This window comes from Salvelinus fontinalis, chromosome 18, assembly GCF_029448725.1.
Source record: "Salvelinus fontinalis isolate EN_2023a chromosome 18, ASM2944872v1, whole genome shotgun sequence".
NCBI classification, from domain to species: domain Eukaryota; kingdom Metazoa; phylum Chordata; class Actinopteri; order Salmoniformes; family Salmonidae; genus Salvelinus; species Salvelinus fontinalis.
Window position 1 is genome coordinate 20,801,001 of NC_074682.1, and position 21,069 is coordinate 20,822,069.

General features: G+C 43.0%; 1 non-coding gene across 1 annotated transcript; it reads right to left on the reverse strand.

The window, feature by feature from the left end:
• Positions 1–9,728: 9,728 nt before the first annotated feature.
• LOC129816085 (U7 small nuclear RNA) lies at positions 9,729–9,783 on the reverse strand. Its single transcript, XR_008753527.1, has one exon. It is a non-coding gene; the product is annotated as a U7 small nuclear RNA (small nuclear RNA).
• Positions 9,784–21,069: the final 11,286 nt, after the last annotated feature.

The following is a 21,069-nucleotide window of genomic DNA, read 5'->3' on the forward strand; positions in this document are numbered from 1 at the left end:
TTTATTAGAGACAAGTACTCTTCTGATAACATTCACCGTTTTCTTTCAATTTATAGATCAAGTAAACGCACAGAAGACCCCTGCCTTGCTGGCTTCACTGGATGCTGAGAAGGCATTCGACAGAATGGAGTGGAGCTTTCTGTTCTCAATCTTAGAAAAGTTCAATATGGGCCCAAACTGAATCCAGTAGTACGTTAGAATGCTTTCCCTGGGACACTTGCCCGATTTGTGGCAGCTCCTCCTAGTGGCCAAATTCTCAGACAGGGAAGGGGACGACACTCAGAACCTGGGACTGTATTTCAGTCAGTAAACCACAGACGAGGGAGTAAATAAGGGTATAAGCGAGGGAACAACTTTCTGGAATTAAATGCAGCTCTAGCAGAGCCTGAGAAGGTCAACCTAAAGAGGTGAGAAGCAGAAAAGACCATAACAAACAGTTATAAACTCCCACACACACTCACACACCTAGGCATGGTCCATCCAGCCCAGTGTTTTCCAGCTCCTGGTAGTAGCCAGGGGGATGACTGGTGACATAGCGACAGTGACAACCCAGGCTGGAGCTTCTGTACCACAGTGTGCTTTCTCCCTGGGTTCCTGCACTGTCAGGCCCAATTAACATAATCCCCCTTACTGTCCTTAAGTCTGCTAAGAATGGGGAGTCAGCCAGCAACAGGTGGCTGAGAAGGGTCCGCTCTTGTACAATGGCCATGCTCAGACACGTGCTCACTCACACACATACAATCCTCTCTCTCTCTCTCTCTCTCTCTCTTTCTCTCTCTCTCTCACACACACTACCCAGCCTCATTCTTACTCTCCCTCTCTTTATACAGTCTAACTGATAGCATGACCTTGCAATAGTTGAGGTTTGATTTGTGGAGTTATGGATCCCTCCTCAACCAGCCAGGATAGCCAGTCTTGACGAGCACCTTGTGAACTAGCCTTGTCTGGAGTACAGTACAGCACCCCTGTCTGTTGTTGTCAGCGTGCCAGAGGGAAAGCTAGGAGGCCCCTCTTCTCTACCGTCCATCTGCCCCCTCCCTGGAGCAGGTAGGCAGGGTGGACAGAGCAGAGCTGAGGGAGAGCCTGGAGCCTGGCCCTGCCCAGAGGAGTAGAGAGACGTAGGGAGAACTGTGGTGAGGGAGACCCAAAAGAGCCACACCTGGCCGGGCATACAGAGCTAGCAGACCTCTACATGCAGGAGCATGGGGGCATCTAATTCAAAGAAAGTAAGTAGGCTTCCTCTTCTAAGACAGGCTGGAGTTGCTGTTCAACACTGTTAATATGTCTTACTATACTGCCTCAATACATCTTGTTAACTAACCCTAGATATGTTTGGTTGCTTATTTATTGATTTACCTGTTGGGGGTGTAGGGAAGGTATGAGAGTGAGTCACATTCGTTGGCCTTTGTGCTAGACTACTACTTGTAACTAAAGCTATGGTATATAATTTGCTGAAAACATTATTTATTTGAATACTCATTATAAAGAACCAAGAACGCCTTTTTCAGACAATCTCTTTAATGGCTTAGAAGAGACAGAAATACCTGTCTGTTTGCTATAATACCATGTTCAGTATAGTAACTGTGTACTTTACAGACTAACAAATTAATTGAATCACTTGGCTGAACATCACACAGAACATAAGCAACTTTTACTAGTCAGCCTTGATATATGTGATATTAGCTGTTTGAATGGCAGGATTAGCAACCTTGACCTTTCCATTGTTAACCGTCACACATCCATGCATGAATGTAACTGTGGATAATGCTGGGCATGAAGGCATGCATAGAGAATATAAATTCCGCGAATACTCCAGAGGTTTCTGATTAACTAGGGAACTTCATTGTTGGCCATTGAGCAAGCAGACCATGTCCAATAGTGTATGCATAGGGCTGCATTCACAAACATTTGAACTATGGGGTGGGACGCGCCTGTTTGAGGGTGTGGATCAGGTTGTGTTACCATGGAGCCAGCGGATGACAGCTGACAGCTGGGGTTCCCAGAGGGTTACTAGAGCATTATGGGATGCATGTGTTCTCTCATCACCCGAGGGGCCTGTGTCATATCTGAGGGGAATTTATGACCGAGTCAGATTAATGGGCGTAAGTCTGACTAATTCATACAGTATCTATTTATGTGCTATAGTGAAGCCAGTGTAACGCCCGGGGTGTAGTGGGTGAGAAGTCAGGCGCAGGAAGCAGAGCGTTCAGGGTAGTGCTAACTTATAATGCACCATAACGGTGAACATATGTCAACCAAAACAAATTCCCCAAACACGGGGGACTAAAACAGTCAAGCAAAAAAAAAAAACACATGGGAAAACTGTGGCACACAGACCTGTACACATGTACATCGAACAATCCCGCACAAAATAAGCCCAACCAATCAGCCTAAAACAAACACAGGTGAAACCAATAAACAGAAAAGGGGAAAAGAGAAGGGGTGGCAGCTAGTAGGCCGGTGACGACGACCGCCGAGCGCCACCCGAACAGGAAGGGGAGCCACCTTCGGTAGGAGTCGTGACAGCCAGTTTTTGCTGTTACAGCCTTAATTCAAAATCTATTAAATCGTTTTTTCTCACCCATCTAGACACAATACCCCACAATAACAAAGTGAAAACATGTTTTTTGAAATGTTAGCTAATTTATTGTTAAATTGGTTTTTGATCATTGCTAGACAACCATTTTCAAGTCTTGCCATAGTTTTAGAAGTAGATTTAAGTCAAAACTGTAACTCGTTCACTCAGGAGAGCAACTACAGTTTAGATTTGGCCTTGTGTTTTAAGTTATTGTCTTGCTAAAAGGTGAATTCATCTCCCAATGTCTGGTGGAAAGCAGACTGAACCAGGTTCAGGTTTTTTATGGTGCTTAGCTCCATAACGTTTATTTTTTATTCGAAAAAACTCCCCAGGCTTGACAATTACAGCATACCCATAACATGATGCCGCCACCACTATGCTTGAAAATATGAAAAGTGGTACTTAGTAATGTGTTGTATTGGATTTGCCCCAAACATAACATTTTTATTCAGGACAAAAAGTTATTTGCTTTGCCACATTTTTTGCAGTATTACTTAAGTGCCTTGTTGCAAACAGGATGCATATTTTAGAATTGTCACGATCGTCTACGGGTGAGAGAGAGGACCAAGGCGCAGCGTGTGCAAAATACATCTATTTTATTTTACAGAAGGGAAAACCACGCAACGAACACTATTACAAAACGAAACAAAACAACAAACGATCGTGAAGCTAAAGCCGTAAGTGCAAACACAAGCTACAAACATACAACATAGACAACTACCCACAAAAGCCTACTGCCTATGGCTGCCTTAAATATGTCTCCCAATCAGAGACAATGAATGGCAGCTGTCTCTGATTGACAACCAATCCAGGCAGCCATAGACATAACTAGACAACTACACTCTACTCTGCCCCATACACATACAACACCCCTAGACACTACAAAACACATACATTCCCCATGTCACACCCTGACCTAACTAAAAAACATAAAGAAAACAAAGAATACTAAGGCCAGGGCGTGACAAGAATATTTGTTATTCTGTACAGGCTTCATTATTTTCACTCTGTCAATTAGGTTAGTATTGTGTAGTAACTACAATATTGTTGATCCATCCTCAGTTTTCTCCTATCAAAGCCATTGATAAACTGTAACTGATTTCACCATTGGCCCCATGGTGAAATCCCTGAACAGTTTCCTTCCTCCCTGGCAACTGAATTAGGAAGGACGCCTGTAACACAACAAAAGTCAAGGGGAGTGAATGCTTTCTGAAGGCACTATAGATTGTTGAAACTTTATCAGGTTGACCTTACTAAACTCATATTAATCATAGAGGGGAAGAGATGCATGTAACACCAGGGTCTTTTATTTGACTGCAACCATGATGAGACAGAGCATGGATATGGCTCTCAGTTTCTTCATTGATATTATTGCATTTTCCCTACTGCTATCTGGGACATCGAGTAGACTTGAAACTGTCTTGTGCCAAAAAAAACAACGAGGCAGATTAAGGCAATCAGAGAAAATCCCTATCCACATTACCCAACGGACAGACTAAAAATACTGGCTACCTCTTTAGAAAGAACTGGTGTTATGGACTCAGGCTTGCAGAGAAACTACAGTATCAGTGCTATGTTTTTTCACAGGTCTAAAGTTATCCTAAAGCTTGCCATTTTTATTGCACAGTAATGTACACTGTTGGTCCCATGTTTCATGAGCTTAAATAAAAGATACCCACATTTTTCCTATAAGCACAAAAAGTTTATTTCTCTCAAATTTTGAGCACAAAAGTGTTTACATGCTGGGGACTCTAAAATGTGCCGTTTTTTCACACAACACAATGCCGCAGATGTCTCAAGTTTTGAGGGAGAGTGCAATTGACATGCTGACTGCAGGAATGTCCACCAGAGCTGTTGCCAGATAATTTAATGTTTATTTCTCTACCATCTCTAACATAAGAATTTGGCAGTACATCCAAGTGGCCTCACAACCGCAGACCACGTGTATGGCGTCGTGTGGGCGATGTCAAAGTTGTGAACAGAGTGCCTCATGGTAATGTTGGGGTTATGGTACGGACAACAAACACATTTTAGCGATGGCAATTTTAATGCACAGAGATACCGTGAAGAGATCCTGAGGCACATTGCCGTGCCATTCATCCACCGCCATCACCTCATGTTTCAGCATGATAATGCATGTCCCCATGTCGCAAGGATCTGTACACCATTCCTGGAAGCTGAAAATGTCCCAGTTCTTCCATGGCCTGCATACTCACCAGACATTTCCCCCATTAAGAATGTTTGGGAACTTCTGGATCGATGTGTACGACAGCGTGTTCCAGTTCCCGCCAATATCCAGCAACTTCTCACAGCCATGGGACAAGTGGGACAACATTCCACAGGCCACATTCAACAGCCTGATCAACTATGCGAAGAAGATGTGTCGCGCTGCATGAGGCAATTGGTAGCCACACCAGATACTGACTGGTTTTCTGATCCACGCCCCTACCTTTAAAAAAAGGTATCCGTGACCAACAGATGCAAATCTGCATTCCCAGTCATGTGAAATCCAAAGATTAGGGCCTCATTTATTTATTGAAATTGACTGATTTCCTCATGTGAACTGGAACTCTGAAAAATCTTTTAAATTGTTGCATGTTTACATTTACGTCATTTAGCAGACGCTCTTATCCAGAGCGACTTACAAATTGGAAAGTTCATACATATTCATCCTTGTCCCCCCGTGGGAATTGAACCCTGGTCCCCCGTGGGAATTGAACCCACAACTCTGGCGTTGCAAGCACCATGCTCAACCAACTGAGCCACACGGGACCGTGTGTTGCGTTTATATTTTTGTTCAGTATATTTGATAGAACAGCACTGTAAGAATTCTGCTGAGAAACCATTCGTCTGTTACCTACAAACCCAGAATATATATGTAGGTATTTCTTGCATAATTGTTTAATTAGACTTTCAGACATAAGACCAGACCCATGCAGAAATTTGGAATGCTTTTTTATTAAACTGCCTGTCTCATTGATGGGGTTCTTTAGTCACTATTGTCTGTGCCCACCAACAGTGTCTAAATCAGGGAAGGAAGAGAAAGATGGTGGAGGAAGGTGAGAGTTGATGGGTAGTGGCCAACAGGTCTGTCCTCAAAGTGCTAGGTCATGGCTAATTAGGTGCTAAGAGTGTTTAAAAAATGGAAAGCATTCTGAATCCCCAAACAGTTTACAGTCAATTACTGGGCACAGACGTCAATTCAACATCTATTAATTTCATTGAAATGTCATGGAAACAACCTTGATTCAAGCAGTGTGTGTCCAGTGGGAATGCACAATGGAATTGAAGTACACTGGGGCACTAAAGAAGACATTAACAACCTATTTTGAAATGTACTCAGTACTCTTTTTGTTATTTTCTATAAGTACCATTAGATCAGGTGTGGAGCTTTGAGTAAACAGTCACAACATTCTCCTTGAGAGTTTTTGAGAGTAAATCAAGTCATTGTTGAGGTGAGGCACGGTAGGTGCGAAAGTATTCACCCCCCTTGGCATTATTCCTCTTTTGTTGCCTTACAATCTGGAATTAAAATAGATTTTGGGGGGAGTGTGTATCATTTGATTTACACAACATGCCTACCATTTTGAAGATGCAAAATATTTTGTATTGTGAAAGAAATAACACAAAATAACAGAACTTGAGCGTGCATAAGAAATCCCCCCGGTGCACAGCAATCTTTAAGTCATACCACAGATTCTCAATTGGATTGAGGTCTGAGCTTTGACTAGGCCATTCCAAGACATTTAATTGTGTCCCCTTAAACCACTCAAGTGTTGCTTTAGCAGTATGCTTAGGGTCATTGTCCTGTTGGAAGGCGAACCTCCATCCCATTCTCAAATCTATGGAAGACTGAATGTCACGCGGGACTAGGTGGGTGCAGGAATCAGGCGCAGAGAGAGTTCCACTGGGGGTATAGTGCTCTTTAATAAGGCACACACAAAATATAACCCAACAAATACAGGGCGCGGACATATAACGTGACAACCCAAAGGGTGTCAAGTGAAAGAAAGAAAAATACACCTCAGCCTATAACACGTAACAAAATAAAGACAATCCCGCACAAAACAAGGGCGGGTCTACCTACTAAATATAGGGAAGCTCATTAACCGAAAACAACTGAAACACAGGTGAAACTAATAAGACAAAACAAACAGACAAACGAAAAAGGGATCGGTGGCGGCTAGTAGGACGGTGACGACGACCACCTTCCATATGTTTGGGGAGTCTCCCACATGCCTTTTGGCGAACACCAAATGTGTTTGCTTATTTTTTTCTTTAAGCAATGGCTTTTTTCTGGCCACTCTTCCGTAAAGCCCTGCTCTGTGGAGTGTACGGCTTAAATTGGTCCTATGGACAGATAAACCAATTTCCGCTGTGGAGCTTTGCAGCTCCTTCAGGGTTATCTTTGGTCTCTTTGTTGCCTCTCTGATTAATTCCCTCCTTGTCACGTCTGCTCCCGCTCTTCCCTACCCCTGGCGCTTGAGGGCGCCAGGTTGCCCTGCATCACGCACTCCTGCCATCCTTCACGCACACCTGCCTTCCCTTGTCACACGCATCAGCATTATTGGACTCACCTGGACTCACTTATCACCTGTTTATTTCCTCCCCTATATTTGTCAGTTCCCCAGCTCTGTTCCCCGCTGCTGCATTGATTGTTTGTTAGTCTTTGTTTTCTGTATGCTGATGCAATTCCTGTCTCGTTATATGTCCGTTATTAAATGTTACTGCCATCTCTTGGTGTAACCGATGTGAAATGGCTAGCTAGTTAGCGGTTCAATCGGTGACGTCACTCGCTTTGAGACCTTGAAGTAGTGGTTCCCCTTGCTCTGCAAGGGCTGCAGCCTTTGTGGAGCGATGGGTAAATGTTGTTGATGTGTGCAGAGGGTCCCTGGTTCGCGCCCGGGTCGGGGCGAGGGGACGGACTAAAGTTAAACTGTTACATTGGCAGGTTTTTTGTGGTGCCATATTTTTTACATTTTTGAATAAAGGATTTAATGGTGCTCCGTGGGATATTCAAAGTTTCTGATATTTTTTTATAACCCAACCCTGATCTGTACTTCTCCACAACTTTGTCCCTGGCCTGTTTGGAGAGTTCCTTGGTCTTCATGGTGCCACTTGCTTGGTGGTGCCCCTGCTTAGTGGTGTTGCAGACTCTGGGGCGTTTCAGAACAGGTGTAAGTATCCTGAGATCATGTGACACTTCGATTGCACACAGGTGGACTTTATTTAACTAATTATGTGACTTCTGAAGGTAACTGGTTGCACCAGATCTTATTTAGGGGCTTCATAACAAAGGGGGTGAATACATATGCACTGTCACGTTATTCTCTATGTTTGGTTAGGTCAGGGTGTGACTCGGGTGGGAAAGTCTATGTTTTCTATTTCTTTGTTTTGGCCATGTGTGGTTCCCAATCAGAGGCAGCTGTCTATCGTTGTCTCTGATTGGGGATCATATATAAGTTGTCATTTTCCGTTTGGGTTTTGTGGGATATGGTTTTCTGTTTAGTGTTTCTGCCTGACAGAACTGTGCGCGTTCACGTTGGTTATTTTGTTTGAGTGTTTTTGAATATTAACATCATGAACACTTTCCACGCTGCGTCTTGGTCCACTCTTCATTCAACAAACGAGAGCCGTAACATGCACGCACCACTTTTCCATAATATATGTATTTTACAATTTTTGAAACAAGTTCTTTTTTTATTTCACTTCACCAATTTGGACTATTTTGTGTATGTCAGTTACATGAAATCCAAATAAAAATCTATTTAAATTACAGGTTGTAATGCAACAAAATAGGAAACATGCCAAGTGGGATGAATACTTTTGCAAGGCACTGTAGGCATGAATGTTATTAAAGAAATGTTTCCATTCATGGTTAAAGGCTGTATATGTTGGCTCAATCAGAAATTCCCTTTACCAGCTGCAATGCCTAAGGCCCATGATAGGATAGAATCCTGGCATAATTTAGGAAGAACATTTTTTGGGAATAATGCGAAGGGGTATTAATACTTTTACAACGCACTGTATCTTTAATGATATGGCTGTAGTGAGAGGGTGAGGGTAGGGTATCTTAGGTAGATGGCTACATTGGAATAGGAAACATCCATTAGCTATGTTTGTTGATGTTTGTTGATTTGTGGGCCCCTATGCCAACCAGATGTACTGCTTACTTATTAAACACACAGAGGTTGTAATGATGATAGGACTTCTGACTAAAACCGTTAAGACTGACAATAAACTTAGAAACTGTAATGTAATGGTTTACTGTAACGCCCTAATGTTCAAGATGCTCCAAAGACCAAGCTCTGGGCAGGACAAATTCCATGCCTGAAAACCAAGTCACATGAGTTATATGTTTAAAACTGTGAGACAGAAGACTAGCACTTGCTATTTAAACTGAACACAAGCCAAAAAGGCCACTCAAGATTAAGGTTAAAGAGTAAGCCACATACGAACCTTTCCCTGACTTTCTGCAAATGCTTACTAAAGGTCCCCACCAGAGGGCAATGCTTAATTCCTGTCCTAGAGCGGAAATTCTTGTTTAGGTTCAACCTCTGAAGAATGACGCAGACTGCTAATACTTATTCACGAATTGAGGGTTGGAACGTTGTGGTGATTTCCACATGGAGTGGAGAAATAACAACAAGTAGGACATTGATAGCTGTCAGTGTAGCTAGCTAGCATATATAGCAAGCTAATGCTATCTGTTTCTCTTGTTTTTACTACACCATATTCAAAAGATTAGCTACCTCGCCTCCCGGGTGGGGCAGTGGTCTAGGGCACTGCATCGCAGTGCTAACTGCGCCACCAGAGTCTCTGGGTTCGCCCCCAGGCTCTGTCGCAGCCGGATGCGACTGGGAGGTCCGTGGGGCGACGCACAATTGGGCCAGTGTCGTCCGGGTTAGGGAGGGTTTGGCTGGTAGGGATTTCCTTGTCTCATCGCGCTCCAGCGACTCCTGTGGCGGGCTGGGCGCAGTGCGCGTGAACCAAGGGGGACAGGTACACGGTGTTTCCTCCGACACATTGGTGCGGCTGGCTTCCGGGTTGGAGGCGCGCTGTGTTAAAGAAGCAGTGCGGCTTGGTTGGGTTGTGCTTCGGAGGACGCATGGCTTTCGAGTGTTTTGTTATTATCTTTAATATATACGTGGGGGGCTTTCTCCTTGAGAAAACCTACTGGATAAATACTAAAAGAACAAATGTTGGCTGGCAGGCAGGCAGGCAGGCAGGCAGGCAGGAAGGAAGGACTGGGGTCTGTACATTCAGCGCTTCAGCTGTCTTACATAACTGTAGGGAACACTATATGGCCTATACTTGGCATGTAGGTTTCTCACTTACGGGTGGCAAATATTAGGATATGGGGGAGAGGAATTGGTAGGGTATATGCTAATTAAATGCTGTAGTATTTACTATAGTTAAAAAATATATGTTTTTGCGGACTGTAGTGTTTTTGCGGACATTTATGAAATATTTTGGGTGGATAATACTTTAGTATTTACTATAGTATTCTACAGTATACTACACAATTCTATACTAATTACTACACATGGTTGAGGGATAGCCTACTACAGTGTGTAGTATAGTATTCTACTTAAGTGATAATGTCCGAGAAGCGGGTGTTTGAAGGACATATTGGCACGGATGTTGGGCAAACCGTGCAAATATATCCTCCAAACACCGGTGTCTCGGGCATTATCACAACGGGTTACCAACATTTTCAAATAATGATTTATATATTTGAATAAAAAAAAATATTTTGATGAATTTATTCATATTATTTCATCCTTCCACAAGATATAGACCTGACACAAATCTAGGGTTGCTACCCAAGCCGGGTGGTCGTTCGTTCTATTGGTTCAGTTGCCAGAGACGCGACCCAGTCATTTAGTCTTTTTGTTCTGTATCTATGGACGTTCAGTCGTTCGTTCTAAATGTACCATTGCCATACTGGCTGGCAACGTTCTCATCCATTGCTTGCTAGCAAGCCAACGACAGCTAACTTACAGTCAGGTCAAATAGTGCAGCCAGAATAACAAAAGTAGCTGCATTTGTTTAAGCTGTTTTCTAGTGACATTTATTTGGATACATCCATAACAATGAGCTAATGAGGCGTTATTTTGCCTGGCATAGAAAATGTGCTCTCTCGTCAGGATGCTGTTGTTCAGGGGAGCTAGCCAACAACACAGCTCACACAATCAATTCAAACTAAAGCTTGAAAGTCTAAAAAACTAGCTGCACCATTTCGTTTAACCTTCTTCAATTTACATTTATACGTTGTATATATTCATAAAAATGATGCCAGCTGATTCATGATTTCGACTGGATGAGAAAGGTTGCCTGCTTGTCTGTCTCGTCCCGACTCCCGACATGTTCATTACTGGGACAGCTGGAGATTGAATTTGAATATTTAAACAATGTTGCAAATGCCGAAAAGACAGAGAGCAAGGTTTATGCAAATCTCCGCTGTTGAAAACTAAATGTTAGTCTAAAATAAATGTGTGATAATGTCTATATGTATTTTATTGTGGATATCAAGTTTATAAATACCTGGCTAGGCTGATGAGACAGTGGATTGCGCAGTCAGATGGAACAGAGTAAATAGGAATTTTAACGTCATAGATTTAGCCGGTGGTAACTTTTGGAATAGACACCGTCGGGAATGCAGTTTTAACCAATCAGCATTCAAGATTACTCTAGAATTCTATAGTAAGTACTGTAGTATTCTCTAGTAAACTGTAGTATTTTGTATGTGGGATAGCTGGTTCTGGAGCAGGATTTGTCATATGCATTTAGGGAAAACTTCGCCACAGATGGATAGGGGAAACCAGCAACTATTGTTATCTCCAAATTTGATGCAAATATGCCATAGAAATAGAAGGTATAAAATGAAGCTCCGGTAATATGCATAGCCTAACTACTGAACGGTTTGGACTAGAGACACGTGTTTCTACATTGTAATTGACACAGAGCAACCTTTGGTAGGCTGCTGGCAGGATATTCGCCTGCAATGCTATACTGGACTCGCTAAATGTACAGTAGCCCTTAGGGTGCTAAGCAACTAACAGGTCCAGAACAAATGCTAAGTCAGTCAGTGCTCATACCATGGTTCTCACAGCGAGGGGAAATGAAATGATAGGCTACAATGACTTTGCTCATGATGCACGCCGCAAATTACATGTAACAACACTGTGAGCTCATCGGACATGTAATGAAACACCAATACAAATGTAACAACAGCACACAAGTTTGTGGAATCTTCTTTCGCGGATGCCTTTCCATTATAGGATACACAATTGTGGATTCTAGCTGAACCAATCAAAGAAGTGGGCATCGTCTTTCAGCAAAAAAAAAAATAAGTGAATTCCGCTCCGGTCTGCGTTTAAAGGTTCCTTACGTATCAACAGGTGCTCGGGGAGTATCCATGACCCGTTGTGATACAGCAGGGGGCGGAAGTTCAAATGTGTTCAAATCTCTTTAGGGCATCTACAGGACTCAGCCCCCTTGATGGTTTGATGGTTTGAGCAGGGGCGCAACTTTCACTGGGGACGGCGGGGGGGGAAGTCCTCCCCCCACTTATAAAACCAAAGTTGTGCCCATGGTGTTGATTGTGTGCTGTTGGACATGTTGTGGTGAGGAAGGAAAGCACCTCAGACACCAGCCTGGCCTCAGAGCCATACAAAATATACTTTACATATTTCTGAGCACCTCCAAGACATATGACACCTAATAATGGTCTAGTTACTTTAGCCAGAAATGAAAGTAGGGAGGTTGGTGAGGGAGGATGGGTAGGCGTAATCCGTGACGGTCTAGCAATCCAAAGGTTGAATGTTCGAGTTGCGTCGGGGACAACTGTAGCATTTTAGCTAACCCTTCCCCTAACCCTTATTCAGAACTTAACCCATGCTATGTAAATTGTCATTTTAGTTTTCCTAACCGCCAATGTAAATTCTCCCTGTAATTCTCCTTTGTTATGGCGCAACAAGCAACCTGGTCTCAGATAAAGATGTGCAATACTATACATCCTCCAAGAGGAATGATAAGTTACTTCATCCAATTCGTATGCTATTGTACGACCGGGTAAGATGTATGATACTATACGTTCTCTGATTTGTATGATATTGATATTGTATCCATTCATTATGTAACCTAACGTAAATGAACATATCATACTAAATGGATTGCCACATATTTACATTCAGATTAATACAAATTGTCCTGAGACCACGTTGCAGACACAGCTTGCCCTGGCAGTATCCGTAAGACTTCATTAAACAGGAGGAATTCAGGATCAGTCTCAGTGAGTACAGAGACGTCTGTGGATAATGGGTTTAAATATGCCCAAAACCGCAGTTTGTGTCCTGCAAATTTCGATATAAGGCAATGTGGAAAATAAAGTTATACATTAGTATACACTTGCCAAAAGTGAATGAGGAGCGATGTGGATGTCTGTATCTGTTGTTATTGTTAAGGTTCACTGAATGTTTAAAAGGAAGGATTGACCATTGCTCTCTGGGCCATGACATTTAGCCTCATGCCTTTGATACATTTTGAGCTGTAACAATCCCAGGGCCTCCAATCCTCCAATCGCCGGTCACTCCCTCAACCATGAAGCCAGTGTGATGCTGTATTTAGACAAAAAATATACACTCCAAGCAGGAGAGAGAACATTAAAAACACTTATCACAGGGAGAGAAAACAGAGAGAACCATAATGTAGCTTCATTCCCATATCTGAGAAGAACTGGGCTGGACGGAATGTGCTGTAGCTGTGTCTTTCTATTACATATTTTAAAGCTCCTATAGGTTCATGTAACCTAAGCTCCTATGATTACATACTTCTTCAATAAACTATCATGACTATTATTGTTATCAAGAAAACTGTCATCATCTATGTTTTGTAATAAACTAAATGGTACTCTACAATATGTTATGGAAACAGTACTGCATTATGACAGTGCTGCTGATTAAAACACATTTCCATTGTAAACATTACAATGATGGTTTGTCCTTGAGAACATTTCAGTCATTCTAGAATTTGAGAAAATGCACCAACAGCAGCAGAGAGAGAAGTTTACACAATAATGTCTGTATCATGGCAATAATGATAAGATATCAAAACATGTGGAGTACTCACAAATTCCAATTGTCAATCCACTTGAGCCCAACCCTGCTGGACAGGCAATCAATAACAAGCTGGCAAAGCAGAAAACCCAGTCACAACATCATACCAGCCAGGCCTGGTCTCTCACCTGTGTGCACATTTTGATCCCAGGCCATGCCAGGCTGACGCTGGTGTCAGTGCAGCCTATGATGGAACTACAACCTGCTCTATGTCGTCCGTCCTTGTGTGACATGCTGTCAGACATCTGTCCCTGTTGCTGGCATGTGACCTACAGTCGCCCAGCTGCAGATCTATATGACCAGATGGTGTTTGTGTTTACCTGCATGGTCCTGTCCTCATTACAAGCTCTTCTGGCTCCACCATATAGGACATTATTTTATTTGTATTTTATTTCACCTTTATTTAACCAGGTAGGCCAGTTGAGAACACATTCTCATTTACAACTGCGACCTGGCAGTTATACTTAAAATACTATATCATCCAACAGTTAAAATCCCTCAGATATCGGTTTATTCACCAAAGCTGCAACATGGACCTGAAATTGTACTGTAGCTGTAATGAGAGTAGAGGGCATGACTTGGACTAGCTCTGAAGGTGCTGCTATCACAATCTGTTGTGGCACATATATGCTGAATGTACAAAACATTAAGAAAACCTTCCTACTATTGAGCTAGCCCTCAGAACATCCTAAATGTGTCAGGGAATGGACTCTACAAGGTGTTGAAAGCATTCCACAGGGATGCTGGCCCCTGTTGACTCCAATGCTTCCCACAATTGTGTCAAATTGGCTGGATGACCTCTGGGTGGTGGACGATTCTTGATACACACAGGAAACTGTTGAGCATGAAAAACCCAGCAGCATTGCAGTTCTTGACAAAAACCGGTGTGCCTGGCACCTACAACCAAATCCCATTCAAAGGAACTTAAATATTTGTCTTACCCATTCACCCTCTGAAAGGCACATATACACAATCCATGTCTCAATTGTCTCATAAGGGATCATATCTTTCACCTGGATTCACCTGGTCACTCTGTCATGGAAAGAGGTGTTCTTAATGTTTTGTACACTCAGTGTACAGTAGATGTGTTTCTCCACTAGGGGGCAGAATCAGTAGTCTCAACAGAGTTCAATCTGATAATGCATAAATCAGAATTTGTATGAATGTACTGTCCTGAGGTGTACACTGCCCCTGAGCACTGATCTAGGATCAGGTTCATGGAGTGGTTATCATATTTGTTTACTTTCAGTAAACAAAAACAACTGTCTAGTCAGGATCCTGACTTATCAAGGAACTACCTCAACTTTTCCAAGTCCTCAAGGGAGTCGACAGTGGGTTAACAGCAACACTGACTGTGTCGTTATCCATTATCAAGGGGCAATGCTGAAGGGCCTGTCACCAGCATGTGGCTGTCCTACTACATGTGTCGGGTTCTAAATCAACATTACAGGTTTTAAATATGCACACTCTCTTGGGTAGTTCCCTCTGTCTCTTCCAATGAACTAGTCCTGAATACCTCTGACAATCTTTCTGTTTTTACTGCTCTTTCATCTTCTCTAGAAAGCAGTGTGTTAAGGGACTCATATAGGGTACTGCACTGAGGAAATGTGTCAGCCACAAGACTTGATTGTGTAAGATATATATATTTATATACATGTTTTAAATGGCCAATGATGACACTGCGTCCTTTCAATATTGAAATATGTAGTAATACTATTCAGAGGGTATAATGCAAACATAATTATAGCGGTGTGTAATTATCATGATATACTCACAATGTGGGTGTGGACGTGTTTAACAAAAACACAACAAATAAACATTTCACCAACTGGGGACATTTTGTTAGTCCCAACAAGGTCAAATGCTATTTCTAGGGGGTTTAGGGTTAAGGTTAGATTTAGTGTTTGGGTTAGAATTCGGTCAGGGTTAGGCGCTTGGGTTAGTTTTAGAATTAGTGGTTAGAAGGTGCCATGGTTGTGTACTTCCTAGCAACCCTGCTCTCCCGTCCGGAGCCTCTGCTAACAGCCTGTGTCGTCTGGGTAACCTGAGCACCCTGAGGTGTGAAACCAGAGCACCAGATCACCGGACCAGGGTCCAAATCGATTTGACAAAAAAAAGTCCAACCTCTTTGTCTCAAACCTTATTATGGGGTAGAGGCATAGAGGCACTTTCTCAGGATGCTTAATAAAACCTGAGGAAAATCAAACAGGACTCTGAATGGAAAGGTCAAATGACCACTGGTGGTAAGGAGACACTTGGCCAGGGCAAAACACAACATAACATTCTAAACCCAGGTCAGCCAGCATGTAGGCATATAGTAGGATGCTTTATGAACGCCGTGTTTCCCGCTATCTATTGCTGTTCACTGGACCCTATGATTACTTGGCTACATAGCTGATGCCTGCTGGACTGTTCATTAATCACGGTACTCCATTTTGTTTATTTTGTTTATCTGTCGGCACCAGCCTCAAACTCAGGCCTTGTGTGTAGTTAACTGACCCTCTCTGTCCATTCATCGACATTGTACCTGTTGTTGTCTTAAGCTGATTAGTTGCTGTCTTACCCATTGTTGTCTTAGCTAGCTCTCCCAATCAACACCTGTGATTGTTTTCTGCCTCGCTTTATGTCTATCTCTAATGTCAATATGCCTTGTATACTGTTGTTTAGGGTAGTTATCATTGTTTTATTTTACTGCGGAGCCCCTGGTCCCACTCAACGTGTCTCAGATAGCTCTTTTTTCCCACCTCCCACACATGAGGTGACCTCACCTAGTACAACTAGTGCCTCCAGAGATGCAACCTCTCTTATCGTCACTCAATGCCTGGGTTTACCTCCACTGTACACACACCCTACCATATCCTTGTCTGTACATTATGCCCTGAATCTATCCTACCACGCTCAGAAATCTTCTCCTTCTATTCTCTGTCCCCAACGCACTAGACAACTAGTTTTGATAGCCTTTAGCCGTACCCTCATCCTACTCTTCCTCTGTTCCTCGGGTGATGCAGAGGTTAATCCAGGCCCTGTGTGTCCCCAGGTGCTCTCTTTTGTTGACTTCTGTAACCGTAAAAGCCTTAGTTTCATGCATGTTAACATCAGAAGCCTACTCCCTAAGTTTGTGTTACTCACTGCTTTGTTTAACTCACTCCGCCAACCCTGATGTCCTTGTCGTGTCTGAATCCTGGCTTAGGAAGGCCACCAAATATTCAGAGATTTCCAACATTTTCCATCAAGATAGAACTGCCAAAGGGGGATGAGTTGCAATCTACTGCAGAGATAGCCTGCAAAGTTCTGTCATACTTTCCAGGGCTATGCCCGAAAAGTGCTTCAAATTTAAAAAATAATCTCTGCAAAAATAAGTGTCTCACTGTTGCCTCATGTTATAGACCCCCCTCAGCTCCCAGCTGTGCCCTGGACACCATATGTGAATTGATTGCCCCCCATCTATCTGCAGAGTTCGTTCTGTTAGGTAACTTAAACTGGGATATGATTAACACCCCGGCCGTCCTACAATCTAAGCTAGATGCCCTCAATCTCACAAAAATGATCAAGGAACGCACCATGTACAACCCCAAATCCGTAAACATGGGCACCTAATATGTTATCCTTGCCCTCCAAATACACCTATCCTATTTTCATTCAGGATCTCAGCGATCACTGTCTCATTGCCTGCATCCGTAATGAGCCGGGGTCAAACGACCACCCCTCATCACTGTCAAACGCTCCCTAAAACACTTCTGCGAGCAGGCCTTTCTAATCGACCTGGCCCGGGTATCCTGGAAGGATATTGACCTCATCCCGTCAGTAGAGGATGCCTGGTTGTTCTTTAAAAGTAAATTCCTCACCATCTTAAGTAAGCATGCCCCTTGCAAAAAATATAGAACTAAGAACAGATATAGCTCTTGGTTCACTCCAGACCTGACTGCCCTCGACCAGCACAAAAACATCCTGTGGCATACTGCACTAGCATCAAATAGTCCCTGCGATATGCAACTTTTCAGGGAAGTCAGGAACCAATACACACAGTCAGTTAGGAAAGCAAAGACTCGTTTTTTCAAACAGAAATTTGCATCCTGTAGCTCTAACTCCAAAAAGTTTTGGGACACTGTAAAGTCTACAGAGAAAAAGAGCACCTCCCAGCTGCCCACTGCACTGAGGCTAGGAAGCACTGTCACTACTGATAAATCCACGATAATCGAGAATTTCAATAAGCATTTCTCTATGGCTGGCCATGCTTTCCACTTGTCTACCCCAAACCCGGTCAACAGCTCCGCACCCCCCGCAGCTACTTGCCCAAGCCTCCCCAGCTTCCCCTCACCCAAATCCAGATAGCAGATGTTTTGTAAGAGCTGCAAAACCTGGACCCATACAAATCAGCTGGGCTAGACAATCTGGACCCTCTCTTTCTAAAATTACACGCCAACATTTTTTCAACCCCTATTACTAGCCTGTTCAACCTCTCTTTCATATTGTCTGATATTCCTAAAGATTGGAAAGCTGCTGCGGTCATCCCCCTCTTCAAAGGGGGTGACACTCTAGACCCAAACTCTTACAGACTTATATCCATCCTGCCCTGCCTTTCTAAAGTCTTCGAAAGCCAAGTTAACAAACAAATCACTGACCATTTCGAACCCCACCGTACCTTCTCCACTTTTCCACTGTGCAATCCAGTTTCCGAGCTGGTCACAGGTGCACCTCAGTCATGCTCAAGGTACTGAATGATATCATAACCGCCATCGATTAAAAAAAACTGTGCAGCTGTCTTCATCGACCTGGCCAAGGCTTTCGACTCTGTCACACATCGTATTCTTATCGGCAGAATCAACAGCCTTGGTTTCTCAAATGACTGCCTCGCCTTGTTCACCAACTACTTCTCAGATAAAGTTCAGTGTGTCAAATCGGAGGGCCTGTTGTCCGGACCTCTGGCCATCTCGATGGGGGTACCACAGGGTTAAATTCTTGGGCCGACTCTTTTCTCTGTATATATTAATGATGTCGATCTTGCTGCGGGTGATTCCTTGATCCACCTCTAAGCAGACGACACCGTACTGTATGCATCTGGCCCTTCTTTGGACACTGTGTTAACAAACCCCCAAACGAGCTTCAATGCCATACAACACTCCTTCTGTGGCCTCCTACTGCTCTTAAACGCTAGTAAAACTAAATGCATGCTTTTTAACTGATCGCTGCCCGCACCCGCTCGCCCGACTAGCATCACTTCTCTGGACGGTTCTGGCTTAGAATATGTGGACAACTACAAATACCTAGGTGTCTGGCTAGACTGTAAACTCTCCTTCCAGACTTACATTAAGCATCTCCAATCCTAAATTAAATCTAGAATCGGCTTCCTTTTTCGCAACAAAGCCTCCTTCACTCACGCTGCCAAACACACTTTAGTAAAACTGACTATCCTACCGATCCTCGACTTCGGCGATGTAATTTACAAAATAGCCTCCAACACTCTACTCAGCAAACTGGATGCAGTCTATCACAGTGCCATTAATTTTGTCACTAAATCCCCATATACCACCCACCACTGCGACCTGTATGCTCTTGTCGGCTGGCCCTCGCTACATATTCGTCGCCAGACCCACCGGCTCCAGGTCATCTATAAGTCTATGCTAGGTAAAGCTCCGCCTTATCTCAGTTCACTGGTCATGATAACAACACCCACCCGTAGCACACGTTCCAGCAGGTATATCTCACTGGTCATCCCCAAAGCCAACACCTCATTTGGCCGCCTTTCCTTCCAGTTCTCTGCTGCCAATGACTGGAATGAATTGCAAAAATCGCTGAAGTTGGAGACTTATATCTCCCTCACTAACTTTAAGCATCAACTATCTGAGCATCTTACCGATCGCTGCAGCTGTACACAGCCCATCTATAAATAGCCCATCCAACTACCTACCTCATCCCCATATTGTTTTTATTTACTTTTTTGCTCTTTTGCACACCAGTATTTCTACTTGCACATCATCATCTGCACATCTATCACTCCAGTGTTAATTTGCTAATTTGTAATTACTTCGCTACTATGGCCTATTTATTGCCTTACCTCCTTATGCCATTTGCACACACTGTATATATCATTTTCTATTGTGTTATTGACTGTACTTTTGTTTATCTCATATGTAATTCTGTTTTGTTGTTTTTTTGTCGCACTGCTTTGCTTTATCTTGGCCAGGTCGCAGTTGTAAATGAGAACTTGTTCTCAACTGGCCTACCTGGTTAAATAAAGGTGATTTTTTTTTTTTTTTTTTAAGTAGGGGCTAGGTCCAGTGCTTACAGAAGGGATTTGGCCCAGGAATCCTCTACTGTAACTGGGATTTCTGGATAACGTGGTCATTTTGGGAAAGGTACCAGAATTTTGCAACCCTAATACTGAGACAGACCTGTTATAGGACAGGTTGAGCCTGCTTGGATTTGATTGTCCACTTATAGAGGCAAGGCATGATCCTCGATACACTCCTGGGGCAGGAAAATTAAGAGGATAAAGTTATGGACACTCATAAGCACTGGAGATTAATACAGAGCTTACTGTGGGTTATTCAGACAGTATGAGTTGACTCATCAATGAGAGAGGGGCTTATGCAGTGTGTGGCTGTAACTATAGAGGGATTTTATTCCACGCTAAGCTCATTTAAAACTTGACTCTATTGTTATTGGCACAGGCTTTTCTTCTTATACCTTCTTAGAGAGCCCCCTGGTAATTGTAATACTGCTTAGAGCAACTCTGTTGTACTTCAAAGAAATGAGAGAAAGCATTAATATAAAGAGCAATGTATTGCAAAAAAGTGATTATTTTCTATTATAACTATTCAATTTTACAAAAATGTATTCCATTTACCATGAAAAAAATAAACATCTTTAGACATTATCATGACTGAAGCCTCTATTATGATCACGTCACAAAAAAAAATATGTATCATAGTACATTATACAATCAACAGATATTATGTATTTTCCATGTGAGGACATGTATTATTTATACTTTTTCATATTCACAGAACATTTTAGAGTTGAGAGTACATGAGGAAAACCCTGTGTTCAGATTTAGGAGAAACCTCAAAACCTCCATCCCCCCCAACTCTCCATTTCCATGCAAGACACAGAATTCACCCCATACCCCACCAGTGGATTAACAGAAAAGCCCCCACCCCAGTAATGCCAGGTTGTGGGTTGGTGGGGGGACTCAAGACAGAAAGGGCCTTTTCACCACACCAAGACTTAGTAGGCCTCACCTAGCAACCGTATACGGCAACACAATAACCTTTCACACAGCCAACAGGACGTCCAAAAGGCCCTTTTGAACGGAGCTCATTTCACCCCTGTGAAGAGGCTGTTCTGTAATGCTTCATTATGAACAACCAT